Source organism: Lissotriton helveticus, chromosome 7 (assembly GCF_964261635.1).
Source record: "Lissotriton helveticus chromosome 7, aLisHel1.1, whole genome shotgun sequence".
NCBI classification, from domain to species: domain Eukaryota; kingdom Metazoa; phylum Chordata; class Amphibia; order Caudata; family Salamandridae; genus Lissotriton; species Lissotriton helveticus.
The window spans coordinates 1,211,218,541-1,211,245,492 of record NC_136068.1 but is presented as its reverse complement, the minus strand read 5'-3'; positions in this window follow the sequence as shown (position 1 = coordinate 1,211,245,492).

Sequence of the window (26,952 nt, the reverse complement as noted above, 5' to 3'; positions counted from 1 at the left end):
CTCTACGCCGCCTTCGACACTGTCTGCCACCGCACACTATGCGCACGCCTCCACACCGTAGGGATCCAAGACAAAGCCCTGGAATGGACCACCGCCTTCCTCTCCGGCAGAACCCAGAGCGTCCGCATCCCCCCTTTCCGCTCCAAAGCCTCCGAGATCATTTGCGGCGTAACCCAGGGATCCTCCCTCAACCCGACACTGTTCAACATTTACATGGCCCGCTCGCACACGTCGCCCGTCAGCACAATCTCAACATAATCTCGTACGCCGACGACACTCAACTGATCCTCTCCCTCACCAAGGACCCCATCACCGTCAAAGCCAACCTCCATGAAGGAATGAAGGCCGTTGCCGACTGGATGAAGATCAGCCGACTGAGGCTGAACTATGACAAAACAGAGGTCCTCTTCCTCGGCTCCAACCAATCAGCCTGAGATGACTCCTGGTGGCCGACAGCACTGGGGGCAGCCCCGACACCCACAGACCACGCATGCACCCTGGGAATCATCCTCGCCTCAACGCTCTCCATGGCCAAGCAAGTCAATGCCATCTCCTCCTCCTACTTCAACACCCTCCGCATGCTCCGCAAGATCTACAGGTGGATCCTGACAGATACAAGAAGAACAGTCACCGAGGCCCTCGTCAGCAGCACACTCGACTACGGAAACGCCCTCTACACAGGAGCCCCAACCAAGCTCATCGAACGACTGCAACGCATCCAAAACGCCTCAGCACGACTGATCCTCGATGTTCCACGCAACAGCCACATCCCCCCCACCTGAGAAACCTGCACTGGCTGCCCGTCAACAAGAGGATATCCTTCAAGCTACTCATCCACGCACACTAGACCCTACATGAGACCGGCCCAGCCTACCTCAACAGACGACTTTCCTTCTACATCCCTAACCGCCAGCTCCGCTCCGCCGACCTTGCACTCTCCACCGTCCCGCGCATCCAAAGAACAACCACTGGCGGGAGATCTTTCTCCCACCTCGCTGCCAAGACCTGGAACACCATCCCACTGAGCCTACGACAGACCCAAGACCTTCTGACTTTCAGGAGACTTCTCAAGACCTGGCTGTTCGATCAGTAGAGGCCCACCCCCTCCCCTCCCCAGCGCCTTGAGACCCTCACGGGTATGTAGCGCGCTGTACAAATGGTTGATTGATTGATTGATTGATGGTAACTTTTTCAAATGTTTTGCTCAAGAGCTCCAGAGCTTCAATAGAACGGCTGCAAAAGTATCTGACTGGCAGTTCCATGGCGTCGGGCTTAATTTCAGGTTTGTCCACATAAAGAAGAGGTTTCTTCAGAAAAACAACAATGCCCCTTTTCAGATTGGGACTTAGAAGTTGGGTGAATTTACTCAGTATATCTGACTCCTCACGCTCCATTATACTAGACCTCAAATTGCACCCAGGTGCAAGTCTACCATAACCTTGAGTACCATTGACGCTTTGCCATTTTTGACACTATTTCCGCATAAAATGTAAAAATAATTAAATCTGCAGTTTCCCTTATTGGATTTTTTTCATTTTGGTGTCATTTTGTTTATTATATTTTGCTCTATTTTTATACATTGGAGTGTGATTTTTATTGTACTGTGTTTTTGACTTTTTATCTGGTTTGTACTTCTAAATGCTCTCTATGTTTAGCCTGTTTGCTCTGGGCCAAAGTAGCTGAGCTCTGGTTTAAATAATTGAAACCTTTGATTAGACCCAGCAAAATAGTGAGTTTATTAATTGTGGTAGACACCAATCATCCCAGACTAAAAAATATGTTTCTCACAGGAGCAGCCTTGGAATGCCGGAAGAGATGGAGTATGACTGAATTCATCTACTAGGAGTTTGCATTCCAGGCACCACACAGAGATGGTGAGTGAAAACAAGCTAACGCACTGGATGCATTTGGAAACACATGGAAAATGAAGATTAGCAAAGCGCAGTGATCGTATTATAAAGTATAAAGAGACGTTGATGGGAAGATAATGGGTGACAGACCAGGCACATCATTGAAAACCAAGTGAAAATACCCAACCTGCTCTTGCCAGTGTTTCCAGCGTTAGGAGGGGGCTGATGACATGCAAGATTAAAAGGTCCATAAGCTTCAAACTTGATCGTTTTGTCAAGCACAAGAGAAGGAATACTTAGGGAAACTCATGAGATGGCTCTTACAATTATCCAGCTTGCTTATGATAAGCTTATTGATTAGAGACTTGATAGTGTGGAATGAAGTGAATATTCCTAACATTGACCATCTGAATTCTAGCTGCAGTAGAAGCGGTGGCGATATAACTTTCTAGGTGCATCATTGAGTCCAAGATTTCCCACTGAGGGCGGTGGGATCAGAACCCTGTGAGGGAAATTTTTGGGTGAGGAGAGTGGTTTGAAAAAAACAACTGGAGGAATTCCGTTGTATTGGTGTCCAGCATTAAGGAATGTTGGGCCATCGGTAATGGTAAGCAGCCATGCAACTGGATTTTTTTAAATACGGAGTTAAGGGGTCTGTAATGGAAAAGAGAAGTTATTTGTGTGTCTTATTAATTTAAAAAAGCATATATAGCAGTGTCTTGATCCTGTGTGATGAAGCCAGGCTACTTCACTTACAGAATGAACCGCCTTTGAATGAATATGTACACTGTCTGTGATATGAATGTTTCAGAAATTATAAACATAAAGGGTGGTATAGTTACAAGAAGAAATAAGAATTTTCAGATAGTGCAGTCCTCAGTGGAACATTCTTGTTGTCATTGAATGTTAAACATAGGAAATTAATGTGACTGCATCCCCATAACACGTGGGGTATGTCTCCCGGGCACAGGTCAATGGTACTTCTATGAAGTTGATTTGATTCAAATGTTTGAACTGTAGTTCCCAAAATGCATTATTCCTGGTTTACATTTTCCGTTAATACCAATGCATTTCGGCCGGTTTGGCCTTCATCTGGGGATAATCGGTAAACCCGGAGTGATTTGCTCGTATCCGACGTTCTTCTGGCTGGAGCCAAACCAGCCAGAAGAACGCGGATGCATTTTGGGAACTACAGTTCAAACATTTGAATCAAGACAGTGTTGTGATGTAACAATACATTCTGAAAATTGAAAACAATTTACGTAGCAGCGTGTTTTTATTGAACAGTAAAGAAAGTGTTGAAACTTCATAGAAGTACCCTTGACCTGTGCCTGGGAGACATACCCCACGTGTATGGGGATGCAGCCACATTGATATAACAACGCTCCTGTTCAGGGAGCGATTCCTTGGAGCACGGCACACCTTAAGAATTTGTTTTAGAAATAGGCTGTGCACGTTCTACGATATATAGTACAAACATAGGAAATTCACTGGAACATGTGCTTGTCAGGCAGATAGTGGATGGTAGATGATGTAATTTGCAAAGAGCTAAAAGCGGAAGCAGGATGAGGAGATAGTCAGTGGCGATTCAGAACAGTGCAAAAAGTAAATTACCAAGGTCAAAACTTTGGAGGACACCCAAAGGAGGTTGAGTCGGCAATGACTAACCTGAACACCACAAAATTCAGATAAATCACTGAGAGAAGTAGGTTGAGAGCTGCTTTAGGGCTGTACTGCCAGTGCCCAGTGATGCAAGTGTATTAATGGTTGACAGTGTTGAATATGGCTCACAGGTCAGAGAAAATAACGATGGATCAATGGCAATGGTGATTTGCGATTGTATTGTACTGCTTTGTACTATAGTTTTATTTATATAAAGCTTCCGGCCCCTGATGAGGCACTGAATCAGTTTTCCAAACGGGTAGAGCAGTACTCCATGAGAAAGCCTGAATTGAAAAGTGGGTGTCTGACATGTCTGTCAAGCGTCTGTCATATGACCTATAAGGGCAATATTTCAATATCATGCATAAGGACCAGTGTTATGCTCTTATCGTGAGCATCTCCTTGGCGTGTGTAGGGAAAAGGAATGTGGATTGGTGCTTAAGCATTGAATGTTAGTGTTTGAATGGATAGAAAGTTTGTGAGTGCAGTGTGGCCTATGTTGGATGTATTTTGGTGTTATGTATGTATGGTGTATAAGACGTTGTACGTACACATGGGTGTAGGAGAAAAGTGAGCAAAGACTCGGTCATGCAGCTTTTGTGTGGTCTGTTTCAACCAGGCTAAATTACATTGAATATAAGACGGAACAACTACCAAGAGTAGAAGGGTATCACTCTTATGTGACTCAGTCTTCTATCAACCATGGAATATGTTCTTAGGGGGTTCACCCAGGATCAGCAAAGGAGCAATTCATAGGAAGGGGCATTATTTAACCAGGCATGGTATATGCTCTGAGAGGACAACCCAGGAGCTTTGGCAGTGATGCAAACGAAATAAACATATATATTTTAAAATAAATATAATAACTAATAAACATCATAAATAAATAAATACAGGTTTGTAATAAACAAATAATAAAATTACAACTACTAAAAATAACAATAATTAAAAATGCCATATATCATATATTTGAAAAATAGATATATAACAATTATTTTTTTTTAAAGTTTAAAATAAGGAAAATAATGTTACTTCAAAGAATAAAAATACATAATAAAAAATATATGAAAATACCTTTAAAATTTAATAGCAGGGGGCGTGGCCAAGATGGCGGCGGAGTAGGACTTGTTTTTGGGTCCCTCCGGCGCCACGAGTCCTTTAGCTTTGTTTAGCACCCTCTTAGGACTCCCCCCCGGCGGGGATTATTGGCCTCCGGACACTCCCTTGCAGCGGCGGACCAGCTGGGAGTCCGGTTTTGCCCATCGGGGCACCATTTCGCCGCAGCTGTAGGAGCGGCCTAAAGCGCGCCAGAAGCCGGGCGCCGGATTGCGGAGTGTGCCCCAGTAGCAGCAGGAGTGCCCGCGACAGGGGAGGCAGTGCGGCGGAAGAGCTGTCGGGCGGGAGCCGGCGGAGCCGGAACCTTGGCATACCCCGCGCGGCCAGAGGAGGTGCCGGTCCGTGAGATTGCGGTGAATCCTGGCGCCCGCTGACGTGAGGCACTGTGAGCGGGGACCGGACGCGGAGAGCGGTGATCCGGCGAGCTGCCCACTGGAGGACGGGGCTTTGGGGCCTAGGAGGGCCTGTTGTCCCGGCAAAGCGGGAGGAGCTTCTGCGGCGCAGCCCCTGCTGGCGGCAACTGTGGGCCCTGGTGAGGCGAAGGAGGGCTCGGGGCCCGTGAGGTCTGCACCGCGGGAGCGGCGGAAGGTACGGGATAGCTGAGAGGGAGTCCCGACCAACCTGGCATAGTCCTTGGAGCAGGCCGAGAGCAGACCGAGAGCTCCGCTGGCCGTGGGGCAGCAGCAGGCCCCCACTGGAGCAAATAGCGGCCTGGTGCGGCTCGGCCTCGGTGACCAGTGTTCCAGCCCGTCCTGCACAGCGTGATCTTGCGAAGGTGAGAGGCAACGAGGGGAGGCGCAGCTGGCAGCCGGCGGTCGGCAGGGCACTGAGTGGCGCAAGGTGGACATTAGTGGGGTACCCCACGGAGGAGACGGTCCGTGGTGCGACCAACACGAGCATCCCGGTGGGTCCAGCGCATGTGATAGCCGTAGTACTGCCTCCCTTGGGCTCTCGCTGCCTGGGGTGGTGCACTTGGAGGGCGAGGTGAGAGGAGCTGTGGAGTAGCGACCCCGATGTCCTGCGGGGTTTAGCACGGAACCTAGCGCGAGAGCCCTAGAAAGATCGGCGCTGGGCCCCCATACATACGTGTGACGGGCGAAGCACTCCTACGCAACAGTGGTGTCTCCCCCTTGTCCCTTCGGAGTCTTGGAGGTGCCGGTTGAAGAGGGGCGGCATGGCGACCACCAGGTTGAAGAAGGACAAGACAGGGAAGGATGGCCTACCGAAAGGTGCAGCGCAGTCAGTGTCACCCACGGCTGATAAGTCACCGCGTCAACGCGAGAATGAGGAGACCGCAACCAAGGCCTTTATGGTTGAACTCTTTGCCGCCATTAAGGAGGATATCGCGGAACTGCTTTCCCAACTGGCATCGGACCTGCGGGAAATTCGGAGAGATGTGGACGGAGTGGGGAAACGGGTTGCGAAGCTGGAGGAGCACGATTTAGGGACAGCGGAGGACATACACCAGCTCCAGCAGGATGTCATTCGATTGACGGAACAGAACCTAGATCTTCAAGCCCATGCCGAAGACCTAGAGAACAGGTCCCGTCGCGATAATAAAAGAATTTGTGCAGTTCCTTGGAAAGGGGAGGGGTCGGACTTACGAGAGTATGTGGAGGCCCTGTTTAAGCACGTCCTGAATGAGGAGGACTTAAAATAGATACACATGGACCGGGTGCACCGTGTTGGGCCACCGCGGGGCCCGAAGGCCCCTCCCCCGGATATTCTGGTCTGGGTTCATGACTTTCAGCTGAAAGAGCGAATTCTTCGAAAGGCACGCGACATTGACCCTCTACAGTTTCGGGACCATCGACCCTTGCTCTTCCAGGACTTGGCTGCATCTCCTCTACTGAAGAGGTGGGAATTCAGGCCCATCACAGCTCACCTGTGGGAGCACAATGTAGCTTATTCCTGGGGTCACCCGTTCAGGCTCATCTTCAGGTGGCAGAATAAACTGGTCCAAGTGCGTTCCTTAGCAACAGCCATGGAAATCCTGGGCTTGGACCATCCTGACTCTGAGCCGGAGGCTGGAGGAACATCTACAGGGCGACAGCGACGCACCTCGGGGTGGCAGAGAGTGGGCAAGCCTGTGACGGCAGGACGCCCCGACCCATCGGCGAGCGGCAGGAGAGAGGGGCTGCGGTGGCTTCCGTGGCCCTCGTGACAGATGCCACAATGGAGGTCGGTACAAAGGTCCCGTGAGGTCCTATGAGGGTAGATTGCTGGCGTCGGAGGGGGTCGCTCCATACAGGTATGACTGGAACTTTATGTCCTTAATCGTGAGGGAGTCCTGTATCGGGAACTGGAGGAATGACGACTGGGGCCACATCCCCCTACCTTTGGGTCCTACTTTACGAACTGTCATCTGTTGCCTGCTCGTTGTTCTTGCTTGTTTTTTGCTGTTGGGGTCTGTTTTTTGGGGGGTGGGGGGAACTGGAGGTGGGTGGTTCTTCTTGTGGGGGAGGGGATGGGGTGGGTCAAGGGGGAGGGGGGGCTCCGCACCAGTCTCTAAATGCTTCCAGGATGTTGTTGATTGATCTGCTGCCAATGTACAGTGTAAGGGGGGATCCGCTGAGGGGTTGTATAGAGTCTGGCCTGCGACACCGCTGAGGAGTGCGCATTTGATCATGATGGGTCCAGTGGAGGGTGGGTGCTACGTCTCTGGATGGCGAGTGGTGAGTTTGCCTTGTGAGACGAGACCAGTTCAGGCCCAGGTGGATAGGGCTTCACAAAGCACGTTTGAAGCTGCTGTTGTTGTGCCAAGACAATGGGGAAAGAGTTCAAAATTGTTAGCCTGAATGTGCGGGGCCTTAACAGCCCAGTTAAGCGTGCTGCCATATTGTCACTGTTGGAGGGTGCGGAGAGTGATGTATGTCTGCTGCAAGAAACGCACCTCCTCTCCAAGGACACTAAGAGGATGAGGGATAGGTGTTTTCCGACACAGGTGTGGTCATCTTGCGCTGCGAAGAAGCAGGGTGTAGCTATACTAATCAGTGCCAAGGCTCACTGTAAGATACTGTCTCACGTAGTTGACATTAAAGGGCGCTTCTTAGCGGTCAGGCTTCAATGGGGGGCCACTCACCTTACAGTGGGCTCTATATATGCTCCAAATGTCCAGCAGGAACCCTTCTTGACATCAGCGCTTGCGGAGCCCTTGGCGTCCCCGGATCCCTGTGTGTTGGTGGGAGGAGATCTGAATTTGGTCATGGACCCGAAACTAGATAGGTCAGAAGGGCGCTCACATCAAACTGGGGCCATTTCTCAGGAAGGGCAGCTATGGCTACAAGATGGGGGGTTTCACGATGTATGGCGCACTCATCATCCACTAGAGCGTGACTACACCTACTACTCTGCGGCTCACAAAACCTACGCTTAGACCACTTTCTGGCCACCACCTCGCTCATGCCCCTTCTCTCTGCTGCAGAGATTGCCCCGCGCTCTTTGTCCGATCATGCCCTCATTTCCGTGCAAGTTGCCGGTGGCGAACTCAAGTGACCATCGGGGGGGTTGGAGCCTGCGGGATTCCCTCCTCAATTCTGACTCGGTAGTTGACCGCATGCGGGACACGATTACTCGCGGCCAACGACATAGACGAAATGCCGCTGAGCTCGGTGTGGGGAGCGCTTAAATTAGTGGTGAAGGGGGACTTCATAGCGGTCTCAGCGTCGCTGGCCAAACTACGTAGGGAGAAGCGTGAAGAACTGGAAGGGGAAGTGCGGGGGCTGGAGGCGATCCACAAGCGGACGGGGTCTCCACGTGTCTGGAGAGAATTAGAAATGAAGAGGCGCATGCTTAAACACCTGGACCTCGATCGCGTGGAGTACGCCCTCTTGCGTTTACGCCACAAGTTCTATCTCAGTGGCGATAAGGGGGGCAGACTGCTGGCGCACCGCTTGCGGGCGCACACGCAGCAGGCTGCTGTTCAGGCCATCCGCAACGCGAACGCGGTGGAGCAGACAGCGGACGACCGCATCGCGGTGGCCTTCCAATGATTCTACCACACATTGTACACCCAGGAGCCGTCCAACCCGGACCGAGTGCAGGCATACTTGGCGACGTGTGGAGTCACGCCCCTCACCCCAGGATCGGCAGCAGCCCTGGATGTGGAAATACGCATCGAAGAAGTCATTTCCGCGATCTCACGGTTGAAGCTGGCCAAGTCTCCGGGACCGGACGGCTTCTCGGCCGTCTTTTATAAAAAAAATCTGCAGAGAGTTAGCGCCCTTCCTAACTCGCCTCTTTAACTCCTTTTGGGAGACGGGGCAGTGACTCCCTCTATGGCAGAGGCGGTGATCATGGTCATCCCCAAGGCAGGTAAGGACACCATGGAGTTTAGTTCATATCGACCCATCTCGCTCCTCAACATCGATATGAAGTTGTTCGCGGGCATTTTAGCCGCTCGCCTCAGTCCGCTCATGGATGGCGTTATCGAGCCCGACCAGGTTGGGTTTATTCCCACGTGACAGTAGAGAGAAAACATGAAGAGGCTCCTACACCTCATGGACTCAATGCACCGCTCTCGTAAGCAGGCCCTGCTCTTATCTATAGATGCCGAGAAGGCGTTCGACCCTGTCGACTGGTCGTACCTGTTTGCAGTCCTAAAGACTTTCGGGCTAGGAGACACCTTTGTAAACTGGGTGCGCTGCCTCTATGCCTCCCCGAGAGCGGCAGTGCGGGCCAAGGGCCGCAAGTCGGACCACTTCCCCATCACACGTGGGACGCGACAGGGATGCCCCCTGTCGCCATTACTCTTCGCGCTCTATATGGAACCTTTTGATCAACGTATCCGAGATAATGCGGCCATCCATGGGATTCGTTTTGGTGCGGAGGAACACAAGGTGAGCCTATACGCCGATGACGTGATCCTCTCGCTTTCCCACCCCCACACCTCTTTGCGGCATCTGTCGCACGAAGTACGTGACTTTGGAGCAGTCGCTGGCTTTAAAGTCAACTTCCTCAAGTCCCAGGTTCTTAACATCTCGATCCCAGCCGCAAACGTGCAAGACCTACAGAGGGACTTTGATTTCCAATGGGACCATTCAGACATCCCATTCCTAGGAATCCGTTTAGCTCCCACGATAGCGCAGACTGCCTCCCTCAATTACAGGATCCTGATTGAGCAAACAACCAATTCGCTTTCGGAATGGTCCCGGTTGCAACTCGCCTGGTTTCGTCGCCTGGCGGCGGTGAAAATGACGGTCCTTCCGTGCATTGTCTACCTCTTCCAAATGTTGCCGTTAAGTCCTCCGCCGAGCACTCTGAAGAAACTGCAGGGGCTGCTCACTAAGTTTCTATGGAGCCACAAACGTCCGCGACTTGCGTCCTCTTGGATCACGACCCCACGGGCCGGGGGCGGTCTGGGCTTCCCCTCCATTGTGGCATACTATCAGGCGACATGCCTGCGCTTTATCCTCGAATGGAATAGACCGCTCTCCAGCAAACACTGGCTATTCATGGACCAGGCAGTTGCGGGCTGCAATATTTGGCGGGAACTGTGGCTCCCACGTAAACATAGAGCGTGGGGCTTGTACTCGCCGCCGGTTACTTCTCCGACGATGAACGTTTGGGACCAATTGGCGCGACGACGAGGCTGGACCACTTTTCCGTCGCCCATGACGCCCATCGTGGATAACCCGGAATTCCCCCCGGGCTGTGCATCACCAGTATTCCAATGCTGGAGGGAGCAGGGCTGTAAGAGGGTGGGAAATCTCTTTGACCTAGATGGCCTGATCTCGTTCTCCTCACTGCGTCGGGAACACTTTGCCCTTCCGGAGTCTGACGCCTTCCCCGACTCGCAGGTGGCGCACTGGGTTACGCGACCCTCTAATGTGGCTGCTATGACAGCGCTGGAGCGTTGGGTAATCTGTAAAAAGGTTGATCGCAAACTCATTTCTGAACTTTATGCGCTGATTGTCACGCGGCCTAATGCGTCGCGTATGAAAGCGCAGATTAGATGGGAGACGGAGTTGGGTCGCCCGCTGACTAGTAAGGAGTGGGGAAAGGTGTTTGATCGCACACACCACACTGCGACCAATGTTGCAGGGGCCGAGTCAGCCTACAAAATAGTGTCCTACCGGTACCATACCCCGGCGAGGAACCACGCATGGGATCCTAAGTGCTCAGGTCTTTGCTGGCGTGGCTGTGGTGCTCCGGGCACCTTGACACATCTGCTTTGGCACTGCCCAAAACTAGAGCGGTATTGGAAAGCAGTCCTGGACAACGTAGACGAGGCCTTTCACGTCACGTTCCCCAGGGCTCCAGAACACGTGTTGCTAGGTCTACCGCACTCCAAAGCATTCCCCTTGCGCTCCCTGCCTGGTAGGCAGATAGCGCTGGCTCTGCTAGCAGCGCGCCTGTTTATACTTACGCAATGGCGATCCCCTGCTTCCCCTGACCCGAGAGATTGGATTTGACGGCTATGGCATTTGCTGGGCATGGAGAGACTGTCGCTGTGTGTGGATGGCAGGGGTGAAGAATATGCAGAGCTGTGGGAACCATTCATACGCTTGCTCTCTCGCGATTTGCGCGAAGTTACATGCCCCAAGTATTTGCAAATTCTGCAACTCATTCCACTGGTTCCACAGAGTACAATCAATCAATCAATCAATCAAGAAATTTATATAGCGCGCTACTCACCCGGAGGGTCTCAAGGTGCTTGGGGGAGGAGGGTCTGCTACTGCTCGAACAGCCAGGTCTTGAGTTCCATGTCTTTGCTGCCAGGTAGGAGAAGGATCTTCCTCCCATGGCGGCTCTTCGGATGCGTGGAACGGCGGCGAGGGCGTGGCTGGTCGAACGAAGCTGGCGGGTGGGAGTGTAGAAGGTCAGGCGGTTGTTGAGGTACTTGGGGCCCAGGTCGTAAAGGGCCTTGTGTGCGTGGGTGAGGAGTCGGAACGTGATTCTCACCTTTTTTTTTTTTTATAAATCACTTTATTGAGCAAAGGTAGCAACCCACATGTGTACAATGAACAATGAAACAGGCACCAAACAGGTCCCAGTTGCAGCAGGCATCAGTAAACCAGCAAGCGCACACAGCGTAATGGTAGATAAGCATGACCCAATACAGATTTACAGTGTTGATTGCAATGATAGCACAATGTAAACTGGAGAGACAATGAAATTTCTGAAAAAACCTAAAATCAAACAATAAATCATAATTGTGAGTACGTGAGTGCAGAGGGGTGGACCAAGAGTCACTAGAAGTATGTAGAGTAGTGGACATTGAGCAAGCGGAGGCAATCAGTATAACAGGGGACAACGGCAGTAAGGAGGGAGCAAAACGTGATTCTCTTGTTGACGGGGAGCCAGTGCAGGTCTCTCAGGTGTCCGGAGATGTGGCTGTGACGGGGGATGTCCAGGATGAGTCATGCGGAGGTGTTCTGGATGCGTTGGAGTCTCTTCTGTAGTTTGGCTGTGGTTCCGGTGTAGAGGGTGTTTCCGTAGTCCAGTCGGCTGGTGACGAGTGCCTGGGTGACCGTTTTCCTGGTTTCGGTGGGGATCCATCGGAAGATCTTTCGGAGCATGCGTAGGATGTTGAAGCACGAGGACGAGACGGCGTTGACTTGTCTGGTCATCGAGAGGGAGGAGTCCAGGATGAAGCCCAGGTTGCGTGCGTGGTCCGTTGGTTTGGGTGCGCTGCCCAGGGCAGGGGACCACCAGGAGTTGTCCCAGGCGGAGGAAGATGGTCCCAGGATGAGGACTTCCGTCTTGTCTGAGTTGAGTTTCAGGCGGCTGTTCTTCATCCACTCGGCTACTTCTTTCATCCCTTCGTGTAGGTTGGTTCTGGCGGTGGCTGGGTCGTTGGTGAGGGAGAGGATCAGCTGAGTGTCGTCGGCATAGGAGATGATGTTGAGGTTGTGTTGGCGTGCGATGGCCGCGAGGGGGCTCATGTAGATGTTGAAGAGGGTGGGGCTGAGTGATGATCCTTGTGGTACGCCGCAGATGACTTCGGTGGCCTCGGATCTGAACGGGGGGAGGCAGACTCTCTGGGTTCTTCCGGCGAGGAACGAGATGATCCACTCCAGAGCCTTCTCTTGGATTCCGCTGTTGCTGAGGCGTTGTACTAGGGTGCGGTGGCAGACAGTGTTGAACGCTGCGGAGAGGTCCAGGAGGATGAGGGCCGCCGTTTCCCCGTTGTCGAGCAGGGTTCGGATGTCGTTGTGGCTGCGATGAGGGCGGTCTCGGTTCTGTGGTTGGCTCGGAAGCCGGACTGCGAGGGGTCGAGGGATCCGTTCGTCTCGAGGAAGGCGGCGAGCTGTCGGTTGACGGTCTTCTCGATGACTTTAGCAGGAAACGGGAGGAGCGAGATGGGGCGGTAGTTCATGAGGTCGGTGTTGAGAAGTCCTGAAAGTCACTCCTGACGTTTCCTCTTGAAGTTGCAAACTCCCAACTCCCCCAAGGATCAGTCAATGCAATCAGGAATTCAACTCTAACTGAATTAACTTTTCCCTAAGGGAAAGGGGAAGTGGACAGAGAAACTAACAACATATAAATAAACATTGGCTTCTGCTGTTGTTTTCTGTTGTTTCTCTAGACAGTGTTCCAGGCCGCTGACCAATTCTTTGGATGCGCTTCGCTGGTTCCACGCAATTCTGTAGTTCAGATTTAACAATAAATATAACTTTCCAACTACCTCTTAAACTCAGAAAATGTCTAAACACACCAACTACTGACCATAGGTTTTTGTGGCCCTTGATCACACTCAATTTGAATTCGGTATTTGCTCAGCCTCAACTCAAGACTCCTTTAATTGAAAGACATGAATCAGTAAAATCCTCACTGTAACATGCGTTAGTTTGTTAATGAGATTAATGAACTGAACTGTTTTCTATCATGCAAGATTCATACCTGAAGCCTTCAGCAGTTCTTCAATTCAATGAATATCTGCAGTAGGATGATAGAAGAAAATACAAGAACCTACTCCTTTTAACTACTGCTATTAAGTTTATAACCAGATAGCTTCTTGAAAAAACATTAAGCCTTCTTTCCTGAGACTATTACAAATTTCCTATTTACACATTAAGAGCTTCACATCTGATAAATTACATTTGACCCTTGCCTTTGCCAAGGCTTATTTCTTTAACCGGAGTCTAGTCTCTAGTCTTAGCAGTTCTTGATAGACTCTTAATTAAACTCAGTAGTTTATTTAACAATGTTTAAACTTTGACTTGCCAAGGTTTGTTTTCTTTCAACAGAGTCTAGTCCCTTATCTTAACAGTTCTTGGTAGACTCTTTATTAAACTCAGCAGTTTATTTAACAATGTTTTAACTTTGACTTTGCCAAGGTTTGTTTTCTTTCAGTCTTCTAAAGTAAACCTTTAAGCTTTTAAAACAACGTAGGACTTCAGATTTGGTTAATAGCTTAAGTTCTGGAGTTGCGCTAAATTACTTCAGTTCTTTAATTAACTGATAACAATAAATCTTACTGTCCTTTCAGAACTGGGCTCGGCGACTGGAGACTCGAACTGCCTGCTGGCGAGGGAAAATGAAACTCGATACCAGCTGACTCGAAGGAGATTTCTCGGAGCTTCGGCTTCCGTGAAGCCGCGGAAACAACAGGAAAGTGACAGCTTAATTATAAGCTCGTCGAGGGGCTGGGAAAATGATTGTTGAGTTCTTTTAACTCAGGAGTGGATTTGAAGAAGGATTAATGATCGTTTACACGATCCAGCAACACAAGGGCAGCAGCGCTCGTCAGGAATCCAACGAGAGACGAAGCGCCGACCGTTGGAAGGAATGTCTATTTATAGACCAAGCAAGGTCACGAGAGCAGCGCGAGCCCTCTCTCCATTAATAAGCACAGTCACGAGAGCCTGCGCGAGCCTCTCTCGTTAGAGCGCACAATCTAAAAGTTAAACCTCAAGGACATACACATGGACTGAAAATCAACAAGCATTGACTAATGCAATTTCCTAAAAAGCTAATTACATGGACTAAAATTAAAAATTACATACTAAAACTACTCCTGTGTGTCACACTAACAAATAATTGAACTGAAAGTTTAATTTAGACATGAACTGAACTAAAATTACACTGAATTAAGTAAGACGACCAGTAGCACCCCTAACAGTCGGTGGGGTCTGCTGAAGGTTTCTTCAGGAGGGCGCTGAGTTCGGCCTGCTTCCAGCTCTCCGGGAAGGTGGCGGTGTTGGGAGGAGCAGTTGATGACGTCTCGGAGTTGGGGTGCGATGACGGAGGGGGCCTTGTTGAAGACGTGGTGGGGGTATGGGTCGGTTGGTGATCCGGAGTGGATGGTGTTCATTGTGTGGATGGTGTCCTCTGGTGCTGACCGGGGTCCAGGCGCGGAGGGTGGTGGTGGTGGGCGTCGGTTCCGTGGTCGGGTGCGTGTGCTGTGTGCCGAAGCTGTTGTGTATGTCGGCGATCTTGCTGTGGAAGAACGAGGCAAGTGAGTCGCAGAGTTCTTGCGAGGGGGTGATGTTGTTGGTTCCGGCGCTGGGGTTCGAGAGCTCTTTGACGATGTTGAAGAGTTTTTTGCTGTTGTGTGCGTTGTTGTCTAGTCGTTCCTTGAATGCTGTCTCTTGGTGTCGTGGATCAGCTGGTGGTGTTTGCGGGTGGCGTGCTTGAGGGCAGTCATGTTATCTGTAGTCGGGTCTTTGCGCCAGGCGTTCTCGAGGGTGCGGCAGTTCTTCTTGGAGTTCATGAGATCGTTGTTGAACCAGGAGGCCTTCTTGCTGCCCGGTCTGCTGGATGGTTTTTCAGGGGTGCGAGGTCGTCAGCGCAGTTGGTGATCCACTGTGTGAGGTCGTTGGCTGCCTGGTTGGGGTCCGTTGAGCTGGCGGGAGGGTTCAGGTTCAGGGATGTGGAGAGTTGGTCGGAGGTGATCTTGTTCCAGCTCCTGCGGGGAACCAGTTGCGGGTGGTGGTGGGTCGTGGTCCTTCTGAAGCTGAAGTGGACGCAGCTGTGGTCTGTCCAGCGGAGTCTGGTGGAGTGGCTGAAGGAGACGTCCTTGCTGGAGGAGAAGACGGGGTCGAGCGTGTGTCCGGCGTAGTGGGTGGGGGGTGTTCACCAGTTGCTTGAGTCTGAGGTTGGCGAGGTTGTCCAGCAGGGTGGTGGTGTTGCTGTACTTGTTGTTCTCCAGGTGGAAGTTGAGGTCCCCTAGGAGGATGTAGTCAGCGGAGGAGAGGGCGTGCGGGCTGATGAAGTCTGCGATGTCTTCGCTGAATTGTGTGCGGGGTCCTGGGGGTCTGTAGATGAGGGTGCCTCTGAGTGTGGTCTTGGGGTCGGTGTGTATCTGGAAGTGGAGATGTTCGGCGGCTGTGAGGGTGTCGTCGGAGTTGGTCATGATGCGGATGGTGTTCTTGTGGACGATGGCGATGCCTCCTCCTGTCTGGTTGACGCGGTCCCTCCGGGTGATCTTGTATCCGTCCGGGATGGCGATGGCGATGGCGATGTCGGGCGCTGAGGAGGCGTTCATCCATGTTTCCGTGAGGAAGGCGACGTCTGGAGATGTGGTGTCGAGCAGGTTCCAGAGTTCTACGGCGTGTCTGTGGACGGAGCGGGTGTTGAGCAGGATGCACTTCAGGTGGTTGCTGCTGGTGCTCGGCTTGGCGGGTGCGGTGCAGGTCCGGATGCAGGAGAAGTTGCAGGATTGGCAGCAGAAGGGTCCGTGGGTGCGTCGTGGGGTGGCTCGGTAGCATCCGGGGATCCGGCCGGTGTTGAGTGCGTTGAGTGAGGCGGAGTCGTAAGTCCGGCGGGAGGGCTGGCATCTGCGGGGGCCAGGGGGTCTGGCGCTGGGCGCGGTCCAGGCGCGGACGGGGGCAGACGGGCTTGCCATTGGCGCGCCTTTGGCACGCAAAGGGCGCGCCCGCTGTGCGTGAACGCTGCGCGTGCGAGGGGGCGTCATAAGAAGGGAACCGGGAGGGAGGGTCCGCTGGGTGGTGGGAGCGGGGGTCCTATCCGCTGGCAGGGGGCGGGGCCGCAGGGAGGCAGCGGCGGGAAAGTCGGGTGCGGGCAGGCGGCTCAGCGGGGGCTGGGTCGCCTGCAGCGAAGTTAGGAGCAGCAGCGAAGGAGCAGGTAGCAGGAGGAGCGTGGGGGCGACCAGGCCTCGGCGAGGCACAGTGGTTGCTGTACAGGCACCTAGGGGGGTATGGTCTGCTGCCCGCTGGCCGCAGGGAGAATGTTCGCATTCACGGAGGCTTCGGTAGGGCTGATGTGGAGGAGGGAGGCGGGAGGGGGAGTGGGAGGTGGCGGGGTCAGGTAGGGGGGGGGGGGTGGGGTTATGTTTCTGTTTCACTGTTTGGTTCTTTTCTATAAATTGCAGTAATATTGATACTCCTAGCGGTTCCTCTTGGCTTTTCATATGTCCTCGCCGGGTCGCCCCCAGGGGTGTAGGCCCTAAGGCTGTGTTTAAATATTGCTGGACTGTGCTCTGCCGGCCGATGGATGTAGGCAGCCAAGCTGTGTTATGGGATAAGATGCTGCTCAATAAAAATGATTGATTCTAAAATTGAATAGCAAAAATAAATCTTTAAAAAAAATGAAAAACAAAAAAATTACATTAAAAATTAGACTTGAAGTTCTACTCTATTATTCTACTCTGCTATTACCATTCCAAAGCAAGCAACAGCAGAAAAACTGTTGGACTTTGAGGGAATCAAATATTATGTTCCCACTCCAAAGTAAGCAACAGTAGGACCACTTTGGAGGAATTATATTTACTATTTCCTTTCCAAAAATAAACAACAGTAGGGCAACTGTCGGACTTTGGAGGGGTTTGATTTACTATTCCAACTCCAACATAATCACCAGTAGGGAAAGTACTGAACTTAGGTCAGATTTACTATTCCCTCTCCAACATAAACAATGCTAGGGACGATTTTGGTCTTTGGAGGGGTCATGTTTACTATTCCTACTCCAACCTAACCAACAGTATGGAAAATGTTGGACAATGGAAAGCTGAAATGTACTATTCCCACCCCTAAATAAAAGGTGAAATGTACTATTCCCACCCCTAAATTAAAAAAAAAAGGTACCATAAAATTAATTTAAACAAATAAATGTAAAAATAATTAGTTTTTATTACAATATTAGGATTGGGATTAGGAATACACAAAATAAAACTTAAAATATTTACTGATTAAAAACATTATAAAATGTGTGTCTGTGTGTGTATATATATATATATATATATATATTCACTGAAAAAAACATAGGTTAGAGACCATATATAGTTAGGAATTAGCATTTACAAAACCTTGAAAATTCACTGAAAAAACCATAGGTTATAGACCATATATAGTTAGGAATTAGCATTTAAAAAACCTTTTTTACTGACACAAAACCATTGAAATTCCATATATAGTTAGTTGTACTAACTATATATCGCGCACCCGCAATCCACTGCTGATCATGTCACATATTACATCATTCATGACATGGTCAGTGACATCACTGATGACATCACTGATGACATCTCAAATGACATCACTGATGACATCACTGATGACAACATCCAGTGACTGTATGTTTCTGTAAAGTTAAAATATGTCTTACATATTGAAGAATGAGTGGATTTATAAGTGTCTGGATGAAGGATTTATTAGGTGCATGACTGACTGTATGAGTGACTGATTAAATGTGTCTCACTGAGTGCATGGGTTAGTGACTAAACTGTCTTAATTTGTGCATCATTATGTCTGTTGTTCTGTAAACTGCTGCATGTGTTGATCAGTAGCTATATGAGTAACTATATGGGTTATTGGTTGATTGCCTAAGTATTTGTATGGGAGACTGAGTGTGTGTGTGGGTGGCTGGGAGGTGTATAACTCTGTGCATAGATGTGTGAGCAGTTGATTCACTAGATGTATGGGTTCAAAAGTGCATGTGGAAACACCTGTATGGGCGGTTGACTGTGTGCATGAGTGTATTGGTGAGTGAATGGATATCTAAGTGCTACATGTCAAAGTAAGTACATATGTAAAACACAGTACATGTGAGAGTTGACATATATAAATAACTGTGCATAAGAGCCAGTGAATGTGTGAGTGGCTGTATGGATCATTGTGAACTTGTATCAGGGATTGTATAAGAGAGTAACTATGTGTTAGTATATGTTTGAATAAGTAAGGTGTGTATAACTGTATAGTTGAGGAAATGGAGGTGTGATTGATTCTTTGCATGACTGACTAGGTGTGTGAGTAACTCCATGGATGAGTGACAGTCTGTGAGTGTCTGTTTACACTGAGTGTATCTAAGGTTATATTAGAGTCTGAAGAGGTTCATCGTATTATCACATGAATGATGTCATCAGTGATGTGATCAGTAATGTCAAATGAGATGTCATCAGTGATGTCATCAGTGATGTCATTTGAGATGTCATCAGTGATGTCATCAGTGATGTCACTGACCATGTCATGAATGATGTAATATGTGACATGATCAGCAGTGGATTGCGGGTGCGCGATATATAGTTAGTACAACTAACTATATATGGAATTTCAATGGTTTTGTGTCAGTAAAAAAAGGTTTTTTAAATGCTAATTCCTAACTATATATGGTCTATAACCTATGTTTTTTTCAGTGAATTTTCAAGGTTTTGTAAATGCTAATTCCTAACTATATATGGTCTCTAACCTATGGTTTTTTCAGTGAATTTCAATGTTTTTTTAATAGCAAATATCATAAGCTGTCGAATGTCAAGTACGTGGTAAGTAAAAACATTTTCGTGTTTATGCACACTGATCTGCTTTGAATGCTGCCCCCCCCCTCATTTCTATTAGGAGTACTCTCTCTTTGCAGATAGTGAAGGGTAGTTAACGCAGGCCTTTGCCCCCGTTGTAATCCGTCGTGCCTGCTTCTCTCTCCATTTGATTGATTGTTATCCAAGCATTTACTGTTTTAGAATTGGTTCTCTTTGGTTCATTCTCTATTTACAAACAAGCACAGAGTCGCAATACTCTGTTTAGTCTTTGCAGATAGTGAAAAATCGTGTAAAAAAACAAAAGGAATCGAGCAAAATCAGTAGGCCACTAATGGGATCTCTTTTTGACCTCGCTAAAATAGAAACATTAGGAACAACCCCTCATGAGAAATACGAAACTAGTGAGATGAACTGAGCTCCACACCATGATGGCTGCAAGACAGCTCGGCTCCGCCACCCACCCCGCCCAAAATAACGATAAACTCTATGCAAATATTACAAATATATACAACACACCAGCAAAGTAACAGGGTAAAACATTTTATTAAATAACTATTTACATAACTATTTTATACTTTTTGTTGCCCGATCCGGCTAGCTCAATCGATCGAGCATGAAACTCATGCACTCTGATAGTTCAAAGTTTTGAGGAGTGCTTGTTAGACTGTCTGAAGCTTATTTGCACCTGCTACAGCTTCACTATTCTCAATGTAAGTGGGGGCTGTTTGAGGACGTGACTGCATTTGAAAACAATGTGATGCGGTACCTCCCTGAACCGCTTTACGGAGGCCCCCGAGGGACGGTGTGATGGCGCGGACTCAGAGGGGGCGCTTGGCTCCGGCCCCCTCCCCAAGTCGTGTTGCCCTGGTGTGGCCTGAGATCGCCCCCGACATAGGTGGCCGGCTCCCGGGGTCAAGCGGAACTTTTTGCCTTTTGGTGACTCTTCCATTCTTGACCTTGTCCCACAATCCGTTTGACCTAAAGACACGCTGTAATGGGGCGCCCCTTTACCGTTTCAGTTGCCATTCCGCCCGCTTTTGCTACACTGTGCCTCTTCCGCTATTCAGCTGTTTACCGCCCGCTCTTGCGACTACAGCGTCTCGCTCACCATGTAGTTGAGTTGCTCCCGCTCTTGCGGTGCAGCGATAGGCGGCTGCCACAGGACTCTCAAAATGGCGGCCGGCTCTTCAGATTTGGGCGTGGTCCACTAAAATGGCCCTGCGACACCTTGGAACTCGGACGCTTGTCTGCTAGGGCTTGGGCTCCATTCTCGAAAGCGTCCCCTCAGCCTTGAAGATTCTACAAAAGTCTTGGGGGCCCCCGACTCCCGCAGGCTTCTGGTGGGGAGCGGCTGCCATGATTGCTCGTGGAATGGCCACGACGGAGCTACGAGATGGTGGTGCTCTCATGCTGACGCCAGCTTCAGTCTGAAACATCCAGAAACACTGTAGACTACCAATTCGATCAGTTCCGGTAGCGCCCCAACGTGACCCGGTAGAGAAGAACTTGCCCTCCCCTCTTAGACTGATGGTTCTTGTTGCCTGTCCCTTCTGTTGTCATTTAACAGAACTATTTAGCCTGCTGAAAGGGGTTGTGTTCCGACCGCTGGTTGGTGGAGACATTTTGACTATATTCTGGACCTGCGTTGTCGCGTAATGCGTCATATGACACGCCGCGTTAGCGCATCCGGAAGTGCTCCGGTGCGCGAAGCGCAGCTTCCCGGAAGCGATCCGGGGCGCGGCGCGCAGCGCGTAACGTAAGCATAACAGGTCATGTGACTTGTTAATAAAACTTTTCATTGGTTCATTTTACTTTTCTTATTCTAATGATGAAAGGCTTGGTCATATGACCTAAAAATTACACTTTTTATTACTTTCGAACATTATTTTTTCTTAAACATATATGTTATAATGTTCCAGGCTAATGTACTTTCCCGGAAAATTTACAACTGTCCTGCAAGTAAAATATATTCCTTTTTCGAGAAAAAGGGCGTTTCTTCATCCCATGACGGAGCCGTTGAGCAAAAGAGGCTCGGCCTGCTGTCTTAGTCGCCGATACGCCTGAATATCAGATTCTTATCGATCACTTTATGTTGCAGGAGTAGAAAACACAACAGCCCTTGACCATTTATCTTTACTGCGTTCCTGCGTATTATACCTTTTACCCTTCATGTAATTGGACTGCTTTATTTCACTTGCCTTTTACTGATTCGAAAACAGTGACTATTATTAAAAACTTTACCAATGTAAATACTACTACCATGTTTTCTTTTAAAAACCTTTATTGTGAAAATGTCAGTATACAAATACGGGCCTATAACCACGTGGGCCGGCTACGGAGCAAACTGTAATCGTATATGATGAGGAGACATTTACACTGTAGAGGAACGTAACGGGCGGGCCATTAGGTTGCAAGAACTAAGGTGTCTAACAGTTGCGGAATCGGTGGACGTACATTTTATAATTAAAATACGACAGGGCCAGTTACAATAAAATAATCTAGATATACATTTGCGGGCAAGTACCATGGGTGACGTTAATTCGAACTTTCAATAGTACAGTAATCAATAACACATCAGAACTTAATATCAATAGGGATGTCGAAATATTCAATCAATTCTCGTCCCCGCCCGCCATGTGCTTCAAAACTGCATACGTATCTCGTGATATCAAGGTTGTGCAACCAGTACACAACAAGGAGTTACGAGTCCCATTTATTCCGGCGCCATTTTGGGCGAGGACGGGCAGGTCCAGGATATAGTCAAAATGTCTCCACCAACCATCGACTATGATGATGTTCATATGCTGTATTTATTAGAGTAACACTCATCTGTCCACATGAAATTAATTTGCCACAATCTAAACATGTCATTTTAATCTTTCCAAAGTTCTTCTGAATATTTGGGACCGTTTCCCTTGCCTCTGATGCTGTCAGTGCCACTTCTTTGGTGAATGTACTGGCAGGTCGGGGGTTGTCCTCCAAATCTCTCTTTTGTGCAGCACTATAATTAATCGGTGCCACCTCTCCATATGACGATGCATGGTATAATTACCATAACTATATTTTTTTTCGGTTCCTCTGGAGAGTACATCGTGGCAGATGAGGCAGGTAACGTACCGGGCATTTACCTTTTTTGCATGTAGAGGAAAGGAAAACAAATTCGAGCGTCCGAGTTCTAAGGTGTCCCAGAGCCATTTTAGTGGACCAGGCCCAAATCCAAAGAACAGGCCGCCATTTTGAGAGTCCTGTTGCAGCCGCCTGTCGCTGTAGCAGCAAGAGCGGGCGAAACTCAGCTAGACGGCGCTCCACTGCAGATGAAGTGCCTCAACCTGGAGAGGCGGGAGAGGCTTGTTTGCGCCGCCTCCCCCCCTCCCCCCTTCGGGCACCCCACGCCGTCTTTCGGCGCAGCATTGTAGGATGGCCACACCAGTGCGGCAACTTGCTAGACACCACCTCGGTGCCATCCGGATCTCGGCGCCCCACTGCAGATGAAGTGCCTCCACATGGAGAAGCGGGAGAGGCTCGTTTGCGCCGCCTCCCCCCCCCCCTTCGGGCACCCCACGCCGACTTTCGGCGCAGCATTGTAGGATGGCCACACCAGTGCGGCAACTTGCTGGACACCACCTCGGTGCCAACCGAATCTCAGCGCCTTGTGGTGTCTTCCATTCCGAAAATATTGTTTGCAGCATTTTGAAAGGAAAGATAAACATCCGTTTGTGGCCCTCACTACACCGTTCTCCTAGTGAGTCTCACATTGTTACATTTAGGAAGAATGTTGAAGAGTAGTATGTTGAAAATCTGAAGCCATTGTTCTACAAACTCTCAACCAGCCTTGTATGGAAAAATCCTGAAGAATGTACAAACTGAAAACCAGTTTTTGTCTGTATAGCATCAGCAGCAACGCTTGAGTCAGCTTTGTGTGAAGTCGCCATTTTGATTCAATCAATAGCGTCCCCCTGCACACATTCAGGGACCTGGTCGTGTCTTCAGGTCAAACGGATTGTGGGACAAGATGCACAAAGGAAAAGGAAAAAAGTTCCGCCGGACCCCGGGAGGCGGCCGCCTATGTCATGGGCGATCTTAGGCCACACCAGGGCAATAGTGAAGCTGCAGCAGGTGCAAATAAGCTTCAGACAGTGTTACAAGCGCTGCTCAGAACTCTCAACTATGACACCACCTCGGTGCCATCCGGATCTTGGCGCCTTGTGCTGGTTCTGGCCTATTCACACATCGGTCCGCTACTGACGCCACCTCACAGGCCAACGGGGCACCCCACGCCGACTTTCGGCGCAGCATTGTAGGATGGCCACACCAGTGCGGCAACTTGCTGGACACCACCTCGGTGCCATCCAGATCTCGGCGCGTTGTGCTGCCTTCGGCCTATTCGCCACAAGTGCGCACGCAACTCAGCTGCATAGCGAGTGAAACACCAAGGGGCGCCCCACTGCAGCCGAGGAACCTCCATCTTGGGGGCGACGCACAGCATCACATTGCTTTCCAATGCAGTCAGATCCTCAAACAGCCCCCACTGACTGACGCGAACTCACAGGCCAACGGGGCGCCCCACGCCGACTTTCGGCGCAGCATTGTAGGATGGCCACACCAGTGCGGCAACTTGCTGGACACCACCTCGGTGCCATCCGGATCTTGGCGCGTTGTGCTGCCTTCGGCCTATTCGCACATCGGTCCGCTACTAACGCCGCCTCACACGCAACTCAGCTGCATAGCGAGTGAAACACCAAGGGGCGCCCCACTGCAGCCGAGGAACCTCCATCTTGAGGGCGACGCACAGCATCACATTGCTTTCCAATGCAGTCAGATCCTCAAACAGCCCCCACTGACTGACGCGAACTCACAGGCCAACGGGGCGCCCCACGCCGACTTTCGGCACAGCATTGTAGGATGGCCACGCCAGTGCGGCAACTTGCTGGACACCACCTCGGTGCCATCCGGATCTTGGCGCGTTGTGCTTCCTTCGGCCTATTCGCACATCGGTCCGCTACTGACGCCGCCTCACGTGCTAACGGATTTTCTACGCTTTTTATAGCCCTATGCCGCATAACAGGTCATGTGACTTGTTTATAAAACTTTTCATTGGTTCATTTTACTTTTGGTTTCCTAATGATGGAAGGCTTGATCATATGACCTAAAAATAACACTTTTCATTGGATTAGAACATTTTTTTCCCAAACGATGAAAGCCCCACCTTGTTTCTGGATGTTTCAGACTGAAGCTGGCGTCAGCATGAAAGCACCACCATCTCGTGGCTCCGTCGTGGTCATTCCGCGAGCAATCATGGCAGCCGCTCCCCATCGGAAGCCTGCAGGAGTCGGGGGCCCCCAAGACTTTTGTAGAATCTTCAAGGCTGAGGGGACGCTTTCGAGAATGGGGTCCAAGACCTAGCAGACAAGCGTCCAAGTTCCAAGGTGTCCCAGGGCCATTTCAGTGGACCAGGCCCAAAAAGGAAAGAGCCTGCCGCCATTTTGAGAGTCCTGTGGCAGCCGCCTATCGCTGCACCGCAAGAGTGGGCACAACTCAGCTGAATGGCGGATTTTGGCACAGTGTACCAAAAGCGGGCGGAATGGCAACTGAAACGGTAAAGGGGCGCCCCACTACAGCAGACGAGCCTCCACCTGGGGAGGCCCGTTCACGCCGCCTCACCCCCCCCCCCCCCCCCGGGGCGCCCCACGCCGTTATTCGGAGCAGCATTGTAGGATACCAAAACCAGTGCGGCAACTTACTGGACATCACCTGGGTGCCATCCACATCTCAGCGCGTTCTGCTGCCTTGGGACTATTCGCACAACAGACCGCTACTGACGAGGCCTCCCCCCGCACCCCCCGGGACGCCCCACGCCGTTTTTCGGAGCTGCATTGTAGGATACCAAAAACCAGTGCGGCACCCAGGTAACATCACCTGGGTGCCGTTCAGAACTCAGCACGTTGTGCTGCCTTGGGACTATTCGCACAAAACACAGCTACTGACCATTGTTGCTTCTTTTTTCAAAAAAATGTTTAAATGAATTTACTGTTTTTGTTGCGTTGTATATATTTATAAGTTATTAAAGTTTTATAATCCTACTACTTTGTTGGAGTGCTATATATTTTTAATGTGACACATAATTGTAAAAACTTTGATGTACAAAGAGGCATCCCTGGAATCTTCCGCTTCAGGCTCGGTCCCCTCCCCAATCACAATACAGGATGGTTTTCAGATAGTAGGAACGCGTGTGGTGTGACGGATCTCATCGGGTGGGGGCCTTGATCTACTGTAACTCCTTTGAAGAGGGGTGATTCTTTACAGCTGGGGCCATAAACTACATCTGCAGGGCTAGGTGATAGCCTGGGACCGGCCTGGACAATCGGACACAGAGGAAGAGGAGTGTCAGAGGGTGCGGTAGTGAATAGGGCGAAAGGGAGGTGTCGGGCGGGCACAGGGTGTGATTCTCAAGGAAGAGCAGCGCAGATGGGGGGAGGTTTATTGCCCATGCATAAGACAGAGAGCGGGGGTGACCAGTGCCTGGGGGAGATGCTTGCGAGGGTGGGGAGCCATGCTAAGGATCGACAACGTGCAGAGAGTGGGTCTGGTCAAGGCATCTAAAATGGCTGCCGTGCACGGCAAAAGTGTGGCATTTGAAAAAAGGCAAGATGGCGCAGACAATGTTTATCAACACTTCCTGATTTCCTTCGAATCGAACGTTAACAGACGTTATCTCTCCCACACTACCGGTCCCCCTGGGCTTAAACGCCGAGATGGTAGGGACTGCATCCCGTGGAGATAGGCCGAGATGTCACTCAGCAGAAAAGAAAAAAAAAAAAAAAAAATCTATAAACATACAATAAGTTAAAAGTCAATCATTCTTGTTTCCTTGCAGTACGCTCCCCAGTCCGCTTTCCGTTACGCGTACCGGGCGCACCCCACGAAAAAAAACGAATTTTTTTTTTAATCATTTTTTTTTTGCCCCGCGGGGCCCTTTTAAAGCCTCCACATCAAACCTAGGGGGTCAGGGAGGATCTACTATACCCCCTTATGGTCATTTCCCCTTTGTTTTGGCCTCCTCTTGTCTCTCGATCCTACCGAGAGACAAGATAGCGGCCGCTCCGGACTGTTTAGAATGTTGACAGACACCGGAGAGCCAATCAGCTTCGCTTCGCGAAGTTCCGTTACGCGTCAAGTACGCGAACCGGAGCGCTACCCGGAGGGCTGTCACAGATATAGATCTTTTTTTGAACGTTAATTTCTCAAAATCCACTGGAGCACATATATTGAGACCTAGCAAAGGCACATCGGGCTAACAGTCCCTACAATTTTGCCAAGTTTCGTGCAAATCCATTCAGCCGTTCGGGCTAAAAGTGAGGCCAACCGCCCTATGGAAATTAACATGGGAAAAACGCGTTTTGGGACCCCCCTTTTTTCTCGGCCCCCCCTTGACGAACCCCCCCAAATTTTCAGTGGCTGCTCAGAAACAAAATGTTCCATTTTCCTGAAAATTTCAGCCAATTCCGTCCACAAACGCCAAAGTTATTAGACATAGAATTTTCAAAAATCCCATAGAGAAAAAATCCTAACTATATATACCTACTGGCGACCGCCAGTAGGTAATATATATATATATATATATAACTGGAACTCCGAAATTTAGCAAACACGACTGCAGGCCAAATAACG